This window comes from Lolium rigidum, chromosome 6, assembly GCF_022539505.1.
Source record: "Lolium rigidum isolate FL_2022 chromosome 6, APGP_CSIRO_Lrig_0.1, whole genome shotgun sequence".
Lineage (NCBI taxonomy): Eukaryota > Viridiplantae > Streptophyta > Magnoliopsida > Poales > Poaceae > Lolium > Lolium rigidum.
The window spans coordinates 87,518,245-87,538,339 of NC_061513.1; the positions used below are offsets into that span (position 1 = coordinate 87,518,245).

A 20,095-nucleotide genomic window follows, 5' to 3' on the forward strand; every position below is an offset into this window, starting at 1 on the left:
TTTTAAAAATAATGTTTCAAAGCCTATTTATTACTTAATTTTGAGCTTTAATCTTAGTTCTTAGGTACAAATTTCTAGAATATAAAATAAAATAAGTTTTATATATTTCAATATCAATATTTTTCTATCATCATACAAATTCAAATTATGGGCTTTATCTTCATAATCACAGTTAGTGCATAGTGGCCAACTTTGGACATTTCTCGTATATGGTTTTGTCATGTCTCATGTCATGATTAATTAACTAAGTTAATCCCTCCACCGTGTAAACGTGTTCTCTAATAACCATTGCCAAGTGCCAAAGAACGTTCCACACATTATAGAGAAATTGTTTCTCAAAATTACTGCTATACTAGGGAACCATGAGTACAACAATTATTTTTCAAAATTGTATTAGAAGCAGAAATTCGGTTTGTTTTGTGGAAGAGTGGTGTCTAGTGTACAAATTAACATTGATTTAAAAAGTTGACGCTTCATCAAATTTATTTTTCTAATTCAGAGCTTGTCCAACAATAATTTGGTCATGAACAGTAAGATTAGTTTTTGGTAAGCACATATGTTTTTCTTAAGTATGAACAGAACAATGCATGTAACAATTGATTCTTCTAATTCAGAGCTTATCCAACAATAATCTATTCTGACATGTTAGGCTAAACCCAAACTAGCATACTCATGTGTGTGTCAGACGTGTGCACCATGCATGCACTCATGGATTGGCATCCATGCAAGATTAACTCATGCGTGTGTCAGTGCGTTGCTCTTACCGATGGATCAGCCAACATGCATGCACTCATTGATTACTACCAAAACATTGATTGTGCATTAATTACCTGCTATGTATCTCAGCTCGTATTCAAGTAGTATCAAAGAGGTAAAGCCACCGTATTATTCACCTGCTATATTAAGTTCGAATCACAAACAACACATCAAGGCTCATGATATCGACCTCGTGCGTTGCCAGGTTCCGAACGTGCGCGTCGTGCTAGAGGTAAACTTTTTTCTAGTAGTGTCCGAAAACCCACATACGAGAAACATGCTACATTTGCTAAAGAGCAAGAGGGTGTTAGGAAGGATATGGAGCGAGCATTTAGATGTGCTCCAAATAATTGTGAGAGGTGATGACTGCTTGTATGATCATGCACACCATGATTATTATGTCTACGCGTGATGATTTGGTCTATGACCAAGATTGAGAATTTCATGGCAAGTTAATTTAGCCCCAAGATGGTCTAGCATTGTTCCAAGATTTTGTTCATGTGCATCATGAATCCTTGATCAGGAAAATCACTTTCAACTTGAAAACGATTTGGTTCCCATCATCTGGGGCCATTTTGGAAACAATGTAGGAAACCCTTCATAGACCTCTTGTCTCATTTTATTTGGAAACAATGTTGAAATATATTGTTTAATTTGTGTAACTATTTCAAATTGTTATTTTTTTATAAAATATTTGATTTTCATATGGCCAAATGACCAATGTTGCCAAAATAATTGTGTCTGCGCGACCGTGGTGACCGGGTTGGGGAAACTACCAGCCTAGGGAGGACATGGGCCGGACGGCTTCCATGAGGCCACCTAAACAGACCAAATCGAATATAATGTGTATCAAAAATGGGTGGCCAGACTTTCTCGTGAACATATTTATTTAGCTTATTTGTTCACTTGTAGGTACATTTGCTGAGAATAGTGGACAGGCTCTATTCAACGTATTGTATTGGTAGCCATATCCCCGGAGCATCACCCAATCAAGTTGAGTATCTCCACCAATTTCCCCTCTACGCTTGGATGGATCTTGCAATGTTTGAGTGCTCAATGCTCATCGGACTCTAAATTTGTAAGAAAATAGACACCAGTACAAACATATTTGCTACACTACATATATTGGATAGTTCTGCCAAGATATTTAATGATAAACATATAGTCTAACACATACACAGACACAAATATATAATAGACAATATATAATATATTCCGTGCAAGTGTCGAAATTAATCCGATAAGAGATTAGTTTTGTTTGGACCTTTTCTCATATTTAATCAGATTAGTCTCAAAGAACCTCCTATGCCCAATTTCATAAGGAAAGTAAAAGGCCAACATGATTTTATTATGTGATAATATTTAAGTAAATATGAAAACTGTATAAGAAATAACACCATATATGATAACTCACAACTTTATTTTGGGGCTCATTATGCTCGCTAAAAAATCAAACTATACTATTGAAAAATGCAGTTCGATATAACTTGATCATAATAAAGTATAAAAGTTTAGTATAAACATACATCAAGCCACAACATAGAGGTGATCTCCCGAGAAAGCCTGACGGGTATTGACCGGTTTCGTTGGGCCTAAACGGGCCTACCGAACAGCCCAGGAGCGTTTTGAGGTGTTTTTGGGTGTTTTCATCGAGCCCGTAAAAACACTCCAAAACCGGCCCAAACACCTCTAAAAACACTGGCACCGAACGAGGTCTTCAGGGTAAGGAGCGCACCTCAGAGTTATATCCTCCGCTTATGGGTTAGCTAGGCATTGGGTGAGAGTTTAATGGGTTTGTTGATCATAAGAGACTTTGACAGCTATTATCTATCTAAATAAAGTATAGTGGATACCTAACTTGAAAGAATAAGCGTTAGCAGTTAGCTGCAAAACCTTACGTTGATAAAAATATGACCCTGACACAAAACATAAAGACGGATCTTTTTGATAAATCTTAGGTAACCTTGCGACTAGTCAACCAACTATAATTCAACCCGAGTTGTGCCGACATAAATCTTGTTAAGACAATGGCTTAATTCATGTTGAATCATCAATATAACGAGTACATCAAAACCCGTCTTAGCTCTGTAAAATGTAAGAGCTAGTTTTTTTTTTGCGAAACATAGTACAATAAAAAACGCTTACACATAAGCGCATACACGCACTCTTATGAACGCACACACGCACACCCTACCCCTATGAGCAACTACGAGAGACCGCGTCGAAGAACTGATCCGACGAGTCACCACAGAGACCTCGGTATCAACGGAAACATCGCCTCTCACCGAAGAATATTCTACCTTTATGAGACATCAAGTGTTAAATCTTAGATTTGAACTCTGGTGGGCTAGGGTGCCACTGCCCTCCTAACCATCTAACCATATGTTGGTTTTCCTGTTATAAATGTGAACATCAAATTATATTTTGCCATCTAAATTATTTTCAGATGCCAGTGTACCTTTTGGGTTTGCCCTGTTCGGAAATACATATGTACACGCAGATATATGGGTACACGAGTAATCTTAAGTCACCCATTGCTTTGTGATTCGAAAAAGTAGCGATCTTAAGTCACACATTGCTTTGTGATTCGGAAAAGTAGCAGACGTGCATTTCGGCAAAACTGATGGGACGGGATCCTCTAACGTGCAGGAGCGAAGTCAGGTAAGCAACAGTATCCTAACTTCTCTTCTTTCAATTTGTGTGATTAAGGCCAAAAGGACTTAAATTATTTCAAACAATACAAATTTATGTTATGCATTTAGAGTAACTATATATAGACAAAATTATGGTGCAATAAAATTTAGTTCAAACTTTTATATCAACAGTAATCATCTACAGTAATTATTTATAACACATAATATGGTAATTATGCTACAGTTCCCCTGACTTTGCCACCTTCTTTTCCCTGACTTTGCCAAAACTGATTGCTCAAAGAGAATCTGTGAAAGGCTACTAGATAGGACATGTCTCTCTGTTGCTCTGTTCTACTCTTAACTGTTTAGACCTGGCTATGTTTCTCTTCCTCTCTCGTCACCGTCACCGCCAGTTCCAGACTCCGCCATCTATAGGTGTCTACCTTTCCCTCATATGCCCCCGAGCACCACCAGCACGAGCCGTCTCCATCCCCCATCTGGGAGCTCCGCTGCTGTGGCCGAGTGGATTCACCTGCGCCACCGCTGCCATAGCCCAGCAATTCACACATGTCCTCGAAAACATCCTCCACAAAATCAGTCCAGCTCCAGCGCACGCCGCCGACTCATCACCACAATTGTCCGAATCATTCCCACTTCCTCTTTCCAATCTGCTGAGCGAGTACTTCTGTTTCTCCTGGGCTAGTCCCGTGCTGTTGCAGTGGGGAATTATGTCCAAAGCCTCTGCACGACGAGCTTGAAGAGAAGATCAGGCCTTGGATTTAGTGGATAGCAGGCTGTAGGACAGTGGGAGCAGCGTTGTATATTATTTTGAGCTCTGGTTCATCGTACCAATGCTGTACTCCTACTGATCGAGAAAAATACTACCACCTTCTCCTTCGACAGTAGGAGCATCGGTGCCTGCCTACGCAGAGCACGACGGCATGGCGCAATCATTCAGGCCTGCATCTTGTTTTGAGAAGACGAAGTAATGGATTTGACAATGACTTAAGATGTACGCGGCGCTGCCTCCACTGCTGCATCCTCCCCGGCGCGGGCATGTCGCCTCCGCCGTTCACGGTGGCAGCGGCGAGCCAACTTCTTGATGGCGAAAGTCCGGCGCGCCGAGGGCCTGGTGGTGCTGGTGGCGCAGAAGGTGACAGCGCCGGTCGCGCCGACGCCGACGATGGCGTGTGCGGCCACGATGGCCGCGGCAGACGGCCTACACGGTGAGCACGCCAGAGTCGCACCAGGCGGCGGCGCGGAAGTCCTCGGTGTGCTGCACGCCTGCACCGTGCACGAATCCTTGCCGACGCAGGCCGCCTTGAACGCCGCTAGCGTTGCCTTGGACTCACACCCGCCCTCGTACGCGCAACACTTGCCCTCGGGATTGTCCTACAGTGGCTGCACGCCAGCGCCACCTCGTCGCCGACCTCCGCGGCCTCCGCGCACGCCGTGCCGACGGCGACAGTGTGGAAGTCCACCCTCGACGGGTCACCTCCTGCCTCCTCGAACAACACCATCGTGGTCTCCGCCCTGGCCTTGAGGAACGACCGCGACACGTGGTAGAACCGCTGTGACGGCTCGCTGCACCCCGTCAGGAACTTCTGCCCGCCGCCCTCTGCCTTGAACGTGCCACGGTAGTCGCACCACGAGCAGCCACGCCGCCGGATCAGCCGCGTCGGATAGAAGAAGGGGTGCGGCGGGAGACGGAGCAGCGGCGCCGAATGATTTTGGAGTAAGGGCATCTCCAGCGGCGCGAATTTTAATGTCCACGAGCGGTCCTTTGCGTTGCGCTGCGGACGCTAAAATGACCGTTTTTGTCCGCGCGTTCGTTTGCGTCTAGGGCTGCTCAGCGGGGCGACGCATTTTTTTTTCTTTTAAAAATGAGATATGTTAAAACGTGCAAATCACGTGCTACTTACTAGTATTACTTTAATGCTTGTTCAAAATTAAAGGCAAAATATGACCATATATAGCTTTTCAATCAATATTATGTGATTTGGACATCTTATCAGTTTCGTGAGCCGTATTATTTCCACGCATTTTCATGAGACGTATTATTTTCACGCATTTTCGTGAGCCGTATTATTTCCACGCATTTTCATCTATGAGTTATAATTGGAACCGATGAACTGATTAGTTGACACCATAATTTAAAACCTTGATGTTGGTAAAGCCATCTATTGTTACTACTCCCTCCGTTTTTAAAAAACTTCTCAATTTTATGTAGATACGGAAAAAATAAAATGTTTTAGCTATAGGTATATTCGTATCTATAAGAATATGAGAAGCTTTTAGAACGGAGGTAGTAGAGCAGAAACACCGAAGAGAGATTAGCTGGAGGAAAAAGGGACACTGAGGGAGGACTAATTAACATATTCTCTTCGAGATTACGGCTACGTGCTTGAACTAGAGCATTGCAGCTGCTTCTGGGCAGCTGGTACTTTCGCGTTTTTGCATGTAAAGAAAAGAAATTACATCCATGGTCCGTACGTGGAGATGAATCGAATTTAGTGCGGCTTCCAAGAAACTTCGTCGGTCGTGTCGTCCGAAATGCTCGATCGATCGAGCAGAAACACTGGTAATCGAAAAAAACGTTTATCATCTCTGTGCCGAAAGGGTCCGGTGAAGATTCTGAAATTCGGACGATAGAGTTCGGTGGTGCTCTTTTCACAATCTGGGTCCGCCGGCACATGAATTAAACGGACGTAAGGTTCTTTTTTTTTTCCGATAATGGAGCGAAGCTTCGTGGGGCGCGGGCAGTGGCGGCCGGTGCGCTGACCGCTTCACTACAGCTCGAAGAAGAGCCCATGCGATGCGACGTGACAGGCAGCACTCACAGACTTCTCATGTGCTGTACCATGAAGCAAACCCATACATTAGCGAATGAATGAATGAACCCATCATATCGTCACTGTCGCTAATGTTTGGGCTTGCCAGCGTGACGCCGTCCATGCTCTACGGACGAAGGCCCATCCGTGCTTGAATCAATGGCGGCCGGGTCACGTAATTAAGAGCAATTTCAATAGTATAGCCAGCTGCTAGCTATAAATCAAGTGTCATGCTATTTATAGCCAACTTAGAGCCAACATATACAATAGTGAGCTATAAAAATGTAGTACTTAATCAATGTGTGGCCCACCTTTCACTCTCACAAATTGCTTAGGAGCACGTGCTAGAGCTGGCTCTTACATAAGACTAGTCACAATGGAGAGTATCATATAGTAGTATCATGCATATAATATTAGTATGTGATACTATCTTCACAATGCATAGTATCATGTAGTAGTATCATAATTTAATTATATTTAGTGATTTGTAGAATCTCAATGCAAAAATGTGTACAAGATTGGTTTGACATTAATTTTTTTAGTTCTACGTGCTATGATACAGTATCTATCTATGATACTACTACCATCTCTTTCTTCATTTATTAATGTGACACATCAGCTTTTTGCATGCATGTGATGCATGATACTAGCTATGATACTCCCATTGTGGGTAGTCTAAGAGCTCACTCTCCTTCTCTCTCCTCCTCTCTCTCCTCCAACTAAGCAATAATATATTATTTTAATCATTATAGCTAGCTGACTACAACTTATTGTACTTGCTCTAAGGCATAAACATGGTCGCGGTGTCAGGTCCTAATCGGCGCCGTCCATCGCGCAGTTTACGCGTGATGTGCGGGCAGGAGACCAGGCAAGCAATCCAGGTCCAGGTTGTGCAGTCGTGGTCTCGTGGAAGTGCCTGGCCTGGGATTGGAGCGATAATGCATGGTAACGGTGTCTGTTAAATTAGGCGGAGACCCACCACCTGGACCAATTCCAGCTTCCTTGGTTGCATTGCGAGCGGAGAGATGAGATTGTGTCGGTTTTATGCTCTTTCCGTCATGTCATCGGTCATGGCAGAGTGATGAACTCGTCTATCAGGATCACATGGTACAATTATGTAGCATGTGCGCGTGTCTTTGGGAACTGGGGCTGGATAAGACATACATAAGTTTGGATGCTTGTTACGGCTTGCCAAATCACTGGTGCGGCTCGGCACGTTTGCTCGTTGATGTTTCGTTGGTTTGCTGGGCGATGGGAGCGTCACACATGGCCAGGTCCCGGCACGGCTATCAGAGTGGATAAGGAAAAGTACTGTCCTATCTTCACCTACGTGTTGGCCTCAGCACTCGCCAAATGCGGTGGTCGGAGACGCCATTACTTCGCATGTCCTTGCTCGACGCAGCAACGCACACGGTGGGCAGGGAGGGGAATGCGGAGGCTGTCGTCCCGAGTTGACGAACCCAAGCGTGCATGCCGCTTTCACTGCATTTCATAACTGACAAGACGGCGTTCAATCAAGGCATCAAGAGCGAGCTCGGCCTGTTGGTGCGTCGCACGTCGGTGCGTCCATCTTCACCGGCGGCTCGAGGAAAAAACACCGCCGCACTTCTTTCCTGAAGTTGGATTTGAACTATGTTTCGAGCCAACCGTGATCTATCCCACCGATTTCCCGCAGGTAATCAACGTCCCGCACACGGTCTCACCGTCATCAACGGAAGCCTTCTTCGAGAGCTACACATTCCTGATGGAACATATGAGACCATGTGGATACGGCATCTTCTTCGGAGCTACACATTCCTCAAGTACGACCACCAATGTTGTGGTATGACAACCTTGCATGGCGCCACATATGGAAAGGTAATCCAATGCGTTGAACCTGAAAGAAGCACATCCATCTCGATTTTTCGTTTCGTCCAGGAGAAGGTTGCTTAGGGTGCTCTTGATGTTCGGTTTCGCCTCTTTAGTCGATCAAATGCTTGATGCCTTCACGAAGCCATCAAAGAAGTTGTTGGAACACCTTTTCTCTTTCAGTGTTAACCAAAAAGTCATTTTGGATCCCTCGACACCAGTGCTCTCATCATAATAAAAAAACAAAATTATACTTTGATGTTTTAAAAATTATGTAATAAAATTCTAAAAGGAACTGATCATGTACACTAACGTACAAAATCTCAATTACAAATGTTTTGTTTCTGAGCTACACAAAAATGACAAAGTCTGATTTCTTTTTAAAGATTTGAATCACTATATTCAGATCTACATATTTGCTATTTTTGTGTAGCCCAAAATACACATTATTTCCAGTTGAAAGTTTACACGTTTGTGGCGACAATACTGGCTACATCTTATTTTAAGAACTTTTAAAACTTAAAATATGACTTTTAATTATTTTTTTAAAAAGGGATCACTGGTGCCTATATACATCAAATCTCTGTCCAGTGTTAACTTAGTATATGGAGTATAAGTACAATGTTGACTTCATAAAAAAAAAGTACAGCATTGAGATCACGCGGGGGGGGGGGTGGTGAACTGACGGCTACAATCTAGCTAGTTAGGTTGTAGGTTGTTGTTGATCAACCGTAGATATGTACTGTAGCTTATCCGATGTAAACAACCTTCCCCCAAACATACTCTATCGATCTGATCTCTTTACCGTAGATAGGTCGTAGTTAGGACAATAAATACACGCGAGGCCTCAGGGTACTCACCAGTCACCGCGATAAATAACCAGTTTCAGTAGCACTCCCTATGCTGCTGGCTAGCGGCCGTGCTAGCAGCGAAAATTCCGGCCAGTAGAACCATGTTAGGATGGTAAGAGCATCTCCAACAGACGCTATATAAACCGACGATTTGCAGCGTGTGGAGGTGGAATCGCTCCTCCAGCAGACGCGACAAATGGCCCGGCGCTATAAAAAATTTGAGGCGCGCGGCTTTTTGCACAATCCGAGCGTGAAATGCGACTCGTCGGCTACAGCGCGCGACATCGTTCGGCCTAACGGCTGGAAAATTCCTCTCGCGCCCGCGCTCTGCATTTCCCATCGCGCCGCCGTTGCAAAATCCCGCCGCCTCCGGTCGATTCCGCCGCCTGCCCCGCTGTTCTTCGCCGCCGCGCCGTAGATCCACCTCGCCCGCACCTCCTGCCGGCAGTAGCGGCCGCTCCACCGCGCTGCCCCGACCGGGCGCCGTCGCCACCGACGGGCACAAGCCGGCGCTTCTCCCAGCCTTGCCCGCGCATTCTCCTCTACATACCCCGTGCCGCCGTCGCCATGTCGTCGTCTTCGAGCTTGCTGTCGACATGGCGCAGCCAAGATGCTCGCCGATTTGCTCGCAAGATATGCGCCTCCGCCGACCGGCCGCCATGATTTTGCTCGCCGATTAGCTACTATAATTAGTTGTAGTTAAGTAATTTCATATGTATGTTTGTAGAGTTCATCATACGATTCATCGGATGACGAGTACGACCAAGAAGCCAAAAATTGGTGGATCGGTGTTCGGTAGACAGAAGTTGTGGAGAGAAAGGATTGAAGGGCATGAGAAGTTGATGCGGTCGTATTTCAATGAGAATCCGATATTTCCCGAAAGCTATTTTCGGCGCGTTTTTGGATGAGCATCAACTTGTTCAAGCACATCGCAATGGAGGTGACCAAGTATGATCGATTCTTTGAGCAAAGGAGAAATGCCGCCGGAGAACTTGGTCATAGCACATATCTAAAGGTGACCGCCGCTTTGGGTATGTTGGCATATGGTATACCGGCGGATCTAGTTGATGATCATTTGGCCATGGGAGAGAGCACTTCTATTGTGTGTGAAGCGCTTTGTTGTTGCAATTGTCAATGTTTTCGGATCCACATACTTGAGAGCCTCCAATGCTCAAGACACGGCAAGGCTTTTGGAGTCCAACATCGACCGGGGGTTTCCAGATATTCTTGGATCCATTGATTGTATGCATTGGAGTTGGAAGAATTATCCAGCGGCATGGCATGGACAATTCAAAGGGTACAAGAAGGATTCCACCTTAGTCCTTGAAGCAGTCACCGATCAAGAGACTTGGGTATGGCATGCATTTTTTGGAATGCTCGGGTCTTGCAATGACATCAATGTTTTTCAATGATCACCACTAATGAAAAGACTTGCATTGCGGGAAGGTCCATTGGTGGAGTTTGAAGCAAATATCCACAAGTACAACTATGACTACTTCCTCACCGACGGCATATATCCAAGGTGGCAAACATTTGTGAAGTCGGTCATTCAACCACGAGGTAAGAAGAAAACACAATTCCACAATGCACAAGCGGCGGTTAGAAAAGATGTAGAGAGAGCATTTGGGATTTTGCAAGCTCAATTTTCCATTATGAGAGGGCCGACTAGATTTTGGAACCAAGAATGCCTTTGGTATATCATGACCGTTTGTGTCATCATGCATAACATGATTATAGAGGATGATCGTGGGAAAGATGTGGATCATAGCCACTACGAGTTGATGGGGTTCCCGTGCAAGTGAGGAGGTCCGCACATAGGATTGCCCGGTTCATTGCATCGTACCATGCCATTCGCTCCAACGACATACATGATGAGCTCCAAAAAGATCTCATAGAATAATGGTGGAATTGGCATGGACAACAATAGTTGCATACTTGTCGCATTTGTTTGAAAACTATGTGTTGTATTGTCTCAAAACTATGTTGTATTATTGTATGTTGGTCCGTAAACCTGTTGTATTTGGTGTGGACAATTTCATGTACTTGTTGTATTTGTTGTGAACAATTTATTGTATTTGTATGGTACATTTTATTTGTGAATTTAGATGGTTGTTTGATCTTCCTTGATGCATAATTGTGTATGTTTGTTGTTTGCGCCGCGCTGCGCGCTGCATAATGGAGCGCCCAGTGGAGGAGCTTTTTTACCGCGCCAACGCGCGCTGCTAAATAGAGCATCCGGCGGGATAAATTTCAGCGGTGCGCACGCTATCCGTTTACAGCGCGACGGAAACGAGGTTTAGCGCGCTGAAATATAGTGCGCGTGTTGGAGATGCTCTAACTTACTAGTCAAAACCCAGTGCAAACTATCTTTCATTCTTTAGAAGTTGCTAAAAAATGTGAAAAGAAAACAATATAAAGGAACATCTTTGCATGGATCCAAAAGAACGAAAAGAACATACTTCTTAAGGATAAAAACTAAGGCAAAAGTTCTTAATTATAAACTATCGAGAACGTACGAGAGGAAGAAACCATAACACATAAACATTGAATATTTAATATTGTAAAAATAAAAGTTACATAGAAACCTTTCAAGATCAAATCTACATAAGTTGGACTAAACCTAATATGTTTTGGCGAGACATTTGAATTGCCCAACTCAAGAGTTCCATTGTGTCTACAGGAGACATTGCTTACAAGACAAGCCGCCAAACTATTCATCCATCACCACACGTTGGAAGAAGTTCACAACCACAAAAGAAAAAAAGCTGAAAGAGCATGTCACCACTATCGACAAAATACCCGAAACACCACGACAAAACACCAGAACGCATTTTGTGTTGTACTTCGCAAAAATGTATTTTGTGTTGTACTACCGGTCACAAGCCAAGAGTTCTTCGCAGCAAGACCCTGCTAGAGAAAAAGCTCGTTGACCTGCTCATCCTTCCGTTGTTTCTTTGTTTCGACGGCCTTCGTGCGGCGAGACCGCTACAACAACCTCTCCATCACCCTCTCGTCATTGGACGAGCGGTGCGCATAGTTCTTGGGGACTATGTCGTTCCCTGACTCGTATGGGAACTCCTCTGACTTTCTTGTGACCATTGTTATTTAGCTTATTTACTTACTTGTAGGTACATTCTGAAGACTCATGGACAAGCTCTATTCAACATGTTGTATAGGTGGCAACCAGCATCACTCAATCAATGCGAGTGAGTATCCTCCACCACTTTCCATCTTGGATGGGTATTGTAACGTTTTGTTTTCTTATTGCTCATTGGACTCCAAAGTTGTAGAAAAGAGAAACCAATACAAGCATATTATTTGCTACACTGCATATATTGGATACTTCTACCAAGATATTTAATGACAATACATATAGGTGAACACATACATAAACACACATCTATAAATAGACACTATATTCCGTGAAGTGTACAAATTAATCCAGTAAAAGATTTGATCTTGTTTGATATTTTCTCATATTTAATTAGGTTAGTATGTATGAACCTCTTATGCACAACTTAAAAAATGAAAGTAAAATGCCAACATGATTTTTATTTTGAGATAATATTTAAGTTATTACATGTCATATAATAAACATGAGAACTATATAACAAGTAACATCATAATTAATAGCTAGCAACTTAAGGGGCTCATTACGCTCTAAAAAATTAAACTATGAAATTTCAGTTTTATATAAATTCATCATAAAAAGAAAATAATTTTAGTATAAATACCCATCATGCCACAACATGAAGGTGATCTCATAAGGTAGCTACATGGGTTTGCATTAATGCATAGGGTTGAGCACAAGCCTCGAAACAGTCATTGGGTTAGATAGGTTTTGGGGTGAGAGCCACTGTGAGTTTTTGTTTCATAAGAGCTTTTGGCAGCTACCTTGAACATGTATAGTAGACAACTAGCTTGAAAGAAATAGACACTAATTTGATTTAGAGTGCAATTTTGAACCTGCTTATGGAATTTTGTGTTGAGCTGTGTTCTGTTACCCCTTTATATATATTCTTACCAATTGCTCCACACAATTGACTAACTTGCGCAAATGAAATAAAATAAAATGCGAATTTCAGAGTCTCATGTGCTACAATTTTTCTTAAGTTTAGCGTACCTAGTACTCCCCCCGTCTCATGAAACTTACTGAAGCTTTAATTAGACTAGATTTAGATGTGCGCCTTGGCGCACGACCCCGTAGAATTCACATAGATTTACATTTTATATAGCGACAATAGAGATTAGGTGTGAAAGTAATAATATGTTTCTTAAATTTTACAGAACTGTGTCAATAGGAGCAATCGTTCCCACATTTAATTTATCCCGTGAAGGTCGTGCATATGTTCATTTTGTATAAGGACGATAAAATTAATAGCCAATATAATACTACCCAGGGCCAGATCGCTATTCGAAGAAGAACCGGGCGAGGAGATGGCACGACAAGCAACATCGATAAACTCACAACATCATGCAGAAGCACCTAGCTCACCCATGAGAAACCTACAAAACAGGGAACACAATGCAATGAGATTAAACAAACATCGAAAGGGAAATTAATGTAGTTGATTCAAGAAACACAAATGAGTGTTATTTTGAAAAAGACAAATACAGATATTCTAGCATGGCTATCCATGGACTAATAGATTGGAACCAGCCAATTGGAAAGAATTGCTGCATACAATAGAACAATACATAATAAAAAAAAATGCTTATTACACATATTTTACGGCATACAACTAAGTAAGATGACAAAGAAGTGATCGGGCAAGTGTTCTTTAGAACCCGAACCTTCAAAACAGAGCCATGACAAACAAAAGTATAGAACACTTTTGAAAATCTACTTGACCTTTTAACATTGTCGAGTAGACATGTACTACTACTAAATTTTGAAATACATAGTCGGAATGTTCAATCATAATTTCTACAGGTCTGCAACAGACAAAGTTTCTAATAAATTCATTGTCGTGGAGACGAGCGGAAGGTTAAAGAAAATCAAATCAAATACTCACAGGCAACTCAGAACTTGTTCAACCAAGAAAAATTTCTGGTTATCCCCAAGGTTTTTCTCAAGTAATTTGTATGGAGCATATAGTTTATGGATTATCTATAACTTATTATATATTAAATTTTCTCTCAAGGGCTGTACAAGTACATTCTTGCATGTATAAGTCAAACGAATTTTCTCTCAAGGTCAGACACAATACATTCTTGCTATTTAAGACGTTGCCCGAAAATAATTATGACAACTATATTTTCTAAATCGCCAACCTAACTGAGGATAGTAGATATATGCATAAAACTGAATAGTTAGAGATATAGAGAAGGTAACCTTGACAAATAAAAAATGTGGTTAAATTGGTCATTTTTTAGTCATCCTATCCTCTTCTTGCCTTGCTTACATGTTGTGTGCCTGCATAGGTACCCAGGTTAATTACCTCAAATAAGCATGTGGGAAGAATAGCAGGGTGATGATATCCTCGCTAATCAGTCATAGAAACAGAAAATCCAAACTCACCTCTCTTTTACCGTTGGTAAATGTTTTACATAAGATTATCCATTAGCAAGTCATGAAGAAAACATAGGGCTATCACAGGACTATCACACTGGAGAACCAACACCGGACACCTGCCATGTAGCAGAGAGAATTGAAATCAAACTCAGATCCACACTTTCGACAAAATAAAAAAACATCTGCAGTAAGGTAAACAGATCCTTAAACTTGCATGGATAATCTTATGTAAAACCAATTGTGTAAAATATTAGCTACCTAAATCCATAATCATAAGCTACTTAATATATTGGCTAGGTAAATCCATAAACATAAGCTACTTAATTACAGCTCAGAGGTAATCATGGAGCTAATCCTTTGGGGGTGATCCAAGATCGAAATGCAGCAATCACACCACAACAAACTCGTAGTGCAAGTTCCTGGTAACATAAAGAAACCGCGTCCACCCTTTTTATTTCTCCGTTACATGCCCATGTACGCATTGGACATGATGTTAGTACCATTCAGAAAATACCCGTACCGCAAACATTTATGCAACTACAGCACCACTACACAGAGCAAATACCCAAATGAGATCATAAAATATATGACTGAAATCCAAGCTAGCTGGAAAACAGAATTCAGGCTCCCTGAGACACATCGCACGGTGTATTCAGCTTGGCCACGAAAAAATACAAGTGGCATGGCTCCACAGATTGAGGCTAACATAATCTGATATGTGACATTTGTAACTCAGAGTATACTACCAGAATTCAGCCATGTACCTGATATAAGGAGAAACAAAGCAAAAAAGAGAACATCCAGTACCTGTGTTTTATCAAATAGCAGTGGGCATGGAACTCATCCCTCTGACCTTGGTCGAGTTTCCACGAATAAAGAAGCTGATGAGAATTTTTGCTGCAAGGGAAATAATCATCAACAATTATAATAATATAATTTAGCTTTTCAGAAATAAATTTCTTGTAATTATTTTATCAAAATAGAATGAACAAAAAGCTTAATAGAACAAACTCATCTCCCTTTCTACCGTCGGTAATCTTACCCTTGATTATTAAAGTGGTGAATGTGTTCTAGATGAACTCAAAACACAAAATGTACACCGAGATGGCTTTGTCAGAAACACAACCCAATTTTGACATGCTAAATCATCCTGGGGGAAATAATTCCTTGCAAGTATGTGAAATGCACTAAAGCAAGAGAGTACAGAAAAATGACCTTCATCGCCTAAACTTCATACAGTAGAAATCCCTTCAATATCACTATCCAGGAAGTTTGTAATCCAATTAGCAGCATGGGACACGCATTTACATGATACCTGCAACAAATTTCAAAGAATAATGAAGCTCGCAAATATAAACGGAAAATTTACTTGGATCAAACAATTAACAACTTCTCGATGAAACAATTACCAAGCACAAAAAACAGTCAAATAACCAATTCGGATTCCTGACATGTGAGAAAGAATGGAGAGTATGTAACCTGTAGATGCTACACTCCCGGGCTAACAAAGCGGGGACATCAACGAACGGTGCCATGAACAGCTTGTTTCTCCAAGAAGCCCTCCACCAACCGTGTCATGAGGAAAGTGCACAAGAATGTCTAGTGGCAGGATCCTAATATAGACATAGTTATTTCAGTTCTTGTCCAATCCAAATAGGTGCATCGCACAAGCATGATCCATAATCTTGACCTATTCCAAGGTGTACTATCATAATATAAAAGGGAGTTCGTGATGGTGGTGGCGCGGCAGTGGTATGGTGCTAACTTCGCTCTCTCACACAAAAGAAAATACACAGACTCGTGGACCTTCTTATCCCCTATTTTTCTTGTGGAGTTCGTTTCTTTTCTTTTATTTTCTCACCAAACCAACAAAATAAGTAGTTAGTCATTCAACATGTAATATCACGTTGCTTTAATTCTTCAACAAGCCAAACAACCTCGTATGCAACTGTAAACAAACATTACCATCTTTAGAAAGCAAAAGCCAGAGTAAATTTGATATGCTTACAAAATATAAAGGCTGAAAGGGATAATCATTAATCTAAATAAATATTTTACTTGTTTTAAGCATGAATGTACTGGTGAAGTCCGTAGTAATGCAAGTGACACTAAGCAAGTTGTTACCGAAGACGAGAAGAACAATAGGAACCACTTGTACAAAAATAAGCATACCGATCCATCAGAAGCTGTGTAGTTTGGCACATCACCAGATTGGAACTCCATATCATCAGGAATCAGCTGCATACAAAAGCAGAAAACACACCCAGTGAGCCAGAATGTGAAAGGTAAACAAGAACTTGTAAGAGCTTGTACTGAATAATTGACCACATAGAGAATTCTGAAGTTTATCGATTTGCTCCACCAATTTGACAAAGCAGCTCCAATTAAAAGCACAGAAGCCACTCACATGATTTTACACGAAGATCTGAACAGGCCCAGCCTCTGCGAAGAACCCCATCTGCAGAACCAAGCAATCGAAGTTCAGTAAACCGGGCACTGCAGAGCACATCACGCCTGCGGATAAGAAGGCCACAATACAGCAGTCGAGTAAAAGCCCACCTTGTTGACCATGGTGACGACAGCCTCGAGGATCTCGCCCTTGAAGGGCCGGAAGACGACGCACCGGTACTTGACGGGAAGGTGACGAAGCCCGTGCCCTCCCGGATGAGCCCCTTCCCGACCTCCTCCACCCCCGTGATCGCCACCACGAACCCGTGCCGCCCGCTGCAGTACAGCCAACCGGATTCAGCGCCCCTGGCTCTAGGGCTCGGCGAGCTGGAGGAGGGGGCGGGCGGAGGAGGGGGTTGACGGAAACCCTACCTGCAGGTGCCCTCGACGTCCTTCATGAGCTTGGCGACCAGCTTGTCGCGGAGGTGCGGGCCGAAGTGGCGCGGGTGCAGCTGCATGTTCCGCTCCAGGACGATGTGGAAGAACATCCTGGCCTCTCCTCGTCGGCCGGCGGCGGCAGTTGGGAGCGGCGGTGGTGGCCGAGTCGAGAATGGGCTACTGCCTAATCGATCTCTCGCACCGTGACCAGGAGAGACGCGCGCGGAGAGCCGAACGGTGGTGGAGGAGGGTGGATGGCGGCGGAGCAGGGTGGGAGAGAGGAGAGAGAGACGAGGGGATTGGGGAGGACATCACGTGAGGGGATTGGAGGATGCGGAGCGAATGGGTAGGGTTTGGTTTGGGTCTCCAGTTTTGTCGCAGCACGCGAGAGGTCTGGCCGGGCGGGCTTTTAGTGACCCATGGATAAAATATGGGTTCGTGGGAGGGCCTCAGCGCCCTGGACGAACGGCCGGCCGAGATCGCGCCACATCACCTCGATCGAACGGCCGAAAATCCAAACGCCTGTGAGAGCTCCATGGGGGTGCAGCAATCATACCGTGGGATTTGGAGAAGTCTACATACTAAATTGTACCGAGATACATTCAAATTTTGACAAATTCAAGACAAGTTTCGTAGGACGGAGGAAGTAGTAAAGTTACTACCTTTTAATTTGGTGTCCTTTACTTCCATTGGTAAATATGGCGGTGCCAATTCCTTTGAAGTTCAAGATTTATTCCTTGGAGTAACTTGATAAGAAAATCGTGTAAATAATAGAGCCGTACTATTTTCATGCATTTCATCTATCGTTTCAAATTGAAACTCAGCCGATCAGTGCCACCGTTCTGTAAAACCGTCTTCTCGTTGATGGTCTGTGTCGATCGTTGGTAAAGTCATTTATTTTAGGACAGGAACACCGGAGAGATTAGCGTGGAAAGAAAGGGGCATTGGGCGCTAATTAGCGTTCATTCGGAGATAACGACGACGTGCTTGAACTGAAGCGTGGTGGCTGCTTTTGTGTAGCAAGTACTTCCGCGTATTGCCTAAAGAACAAGTTGCATGGATGGTCCGTGCGTTGGAGATCAATCATATTTAATCCACAGAGTCTGATCATTTGTGCCACTCTGGTTAAAAATTCACTGATCGGGCTGGTTGCAAGGGGATGTTGATACACTGAAAATTTAACCATAAACTTTTGTGATTATGATATGATATCATATGATATGTGTAGGATATGAACTTTGGTTTCGCTCTCTCCCCGCGTCGTTCCCCAGGGCGGGGGCGACGCCTGGGCGAACCCTAGCGCCGCCAGCCGCCGCCTCCCCTCCGTACCCCTCCCTCCGCCGCTGCCGTCGGCGCTGGCCACGGTGGCGGCGGTCTCCGGCGCCAAAGGGAGTCGGGGGGTGGTCGTGGCGTCGATCTGTTGTGGCGGCTGGGGCGGCTGCTGCGAGGAGGCGAGTATGGCATCAGGGGCAGCGATCCCCTGGTGTGCGGCGGCAGCTGCCCCTTCCATGGCTTCCCGGCGATGGGGGATGGTGGTGGCTGCGGGTCTGGTTCCCACACAGATCCGTCGTCGGTTCTCCTGACGGCGCGAGGAGGGGGTAGCGACTTTGCGAGGTGTGGATGGTGTGGTACCGGCGTCCAAGACCGCGTGGCGTGGCAGGCCCGATCTTTGATCTGGGTCGCAAGGGTCTCGGATGGTGCGTTCACCGATTCCTCCTTCGTTTTCGCTGGCTAGCAGATGATAACCCACAAGTATAGGGGATCGCAACAGTCTTCGAGGGAAGTAAAACCCAAATTTATTGATTCGACACAAGGGGAGGTAAAGAATACTTATAAGCCTTAACAACTGAGTTGTCAATTCAGCTGCACCTGGAAAAGCACTAGTAACAGGGCTGATGTGAAAGCAGCAGTAATATGAGAGCAGTAGTAACAGTAACACAGCAGCAGTAACAGTAATATGAGAGCAATGGCACAAGAAAATAGTTGATACTACTTCCAATGTCATGTAGAACGAGTATATAATAATGAGAGATGGACCGGGGTTCCCAGCTATCTACACTAGTGGTAACTCTCCAATAACAAGTGTTGGGTGAACAAATTACAGTTGGACAATTGATAGGATTGAAATAGCATTAAGACAGAACATCAAGATCATTAATCATGTAGGCATGTTTTCCATATATAGTCATACGTGCTCGCAATGAGAAACTTGTACAACATCTTTTGTCCTACCAGCCGGTGGCAGCCGGGCCTCTAGGGAATCTACTGGAAATTAAGGCACTCCTTTTAATAGAGCACCGGAGCAAAGCATTAACACTCCGTGAAAACATGTGATCCTCATATCTAAGCCTTCCCCACCAGTTGTCCCAATTTCTGTCACTTTGGGGCCTTTGGTTCCGGACATAGACATGTGCAAACAACTTGTAGATACAATCTAAGCAATAAGTATAGAGCTTAAATCTAAGATCATGCCACTCGGGCCCTAGTGACAAGCATTAAACATAACAAGATTGCAGCAACAATAACTTCATAAACTTTGTAGATAGACAATCATAATGTAACAATCCATCGGATCCCGACAAACATAACACCGATTACATCAGATGAATCTCAATCATGTAAGGCAGCTCATGAGATCATTGTATTGAAGTACATGGGGGAGAGAATACCAACTAGCTACAGCTAGAACCCGTAGTCCATGGGGGAACTACTCACGGAGCATGATGGAGGCGGCGGCGTTGATGGAGATGGCTTCCGGGGGCACTTCCCCGTCCCGGCAGGGTGCCGGAACAGAGACTTCGTCCCCCGAAACGGAGTTTCGCGATGGTGGCGGCG

The 20,095-nt window shown here is 43.6% G+C and overlaps 1 pseudogene; it reads right to left on the reverse strand.

Annotated features, from left to right (window-relative positions):
- Nucleotides 1-16,821: 16,821 nt before the first annotated feature.
- LOC124659033 lies at nucleotides 16,822-17,390 on the reverse strand (annotated as a pseudogene).
- Nucleotides 17,391-20,095: the final 2,705 nt, after the last annotated feature.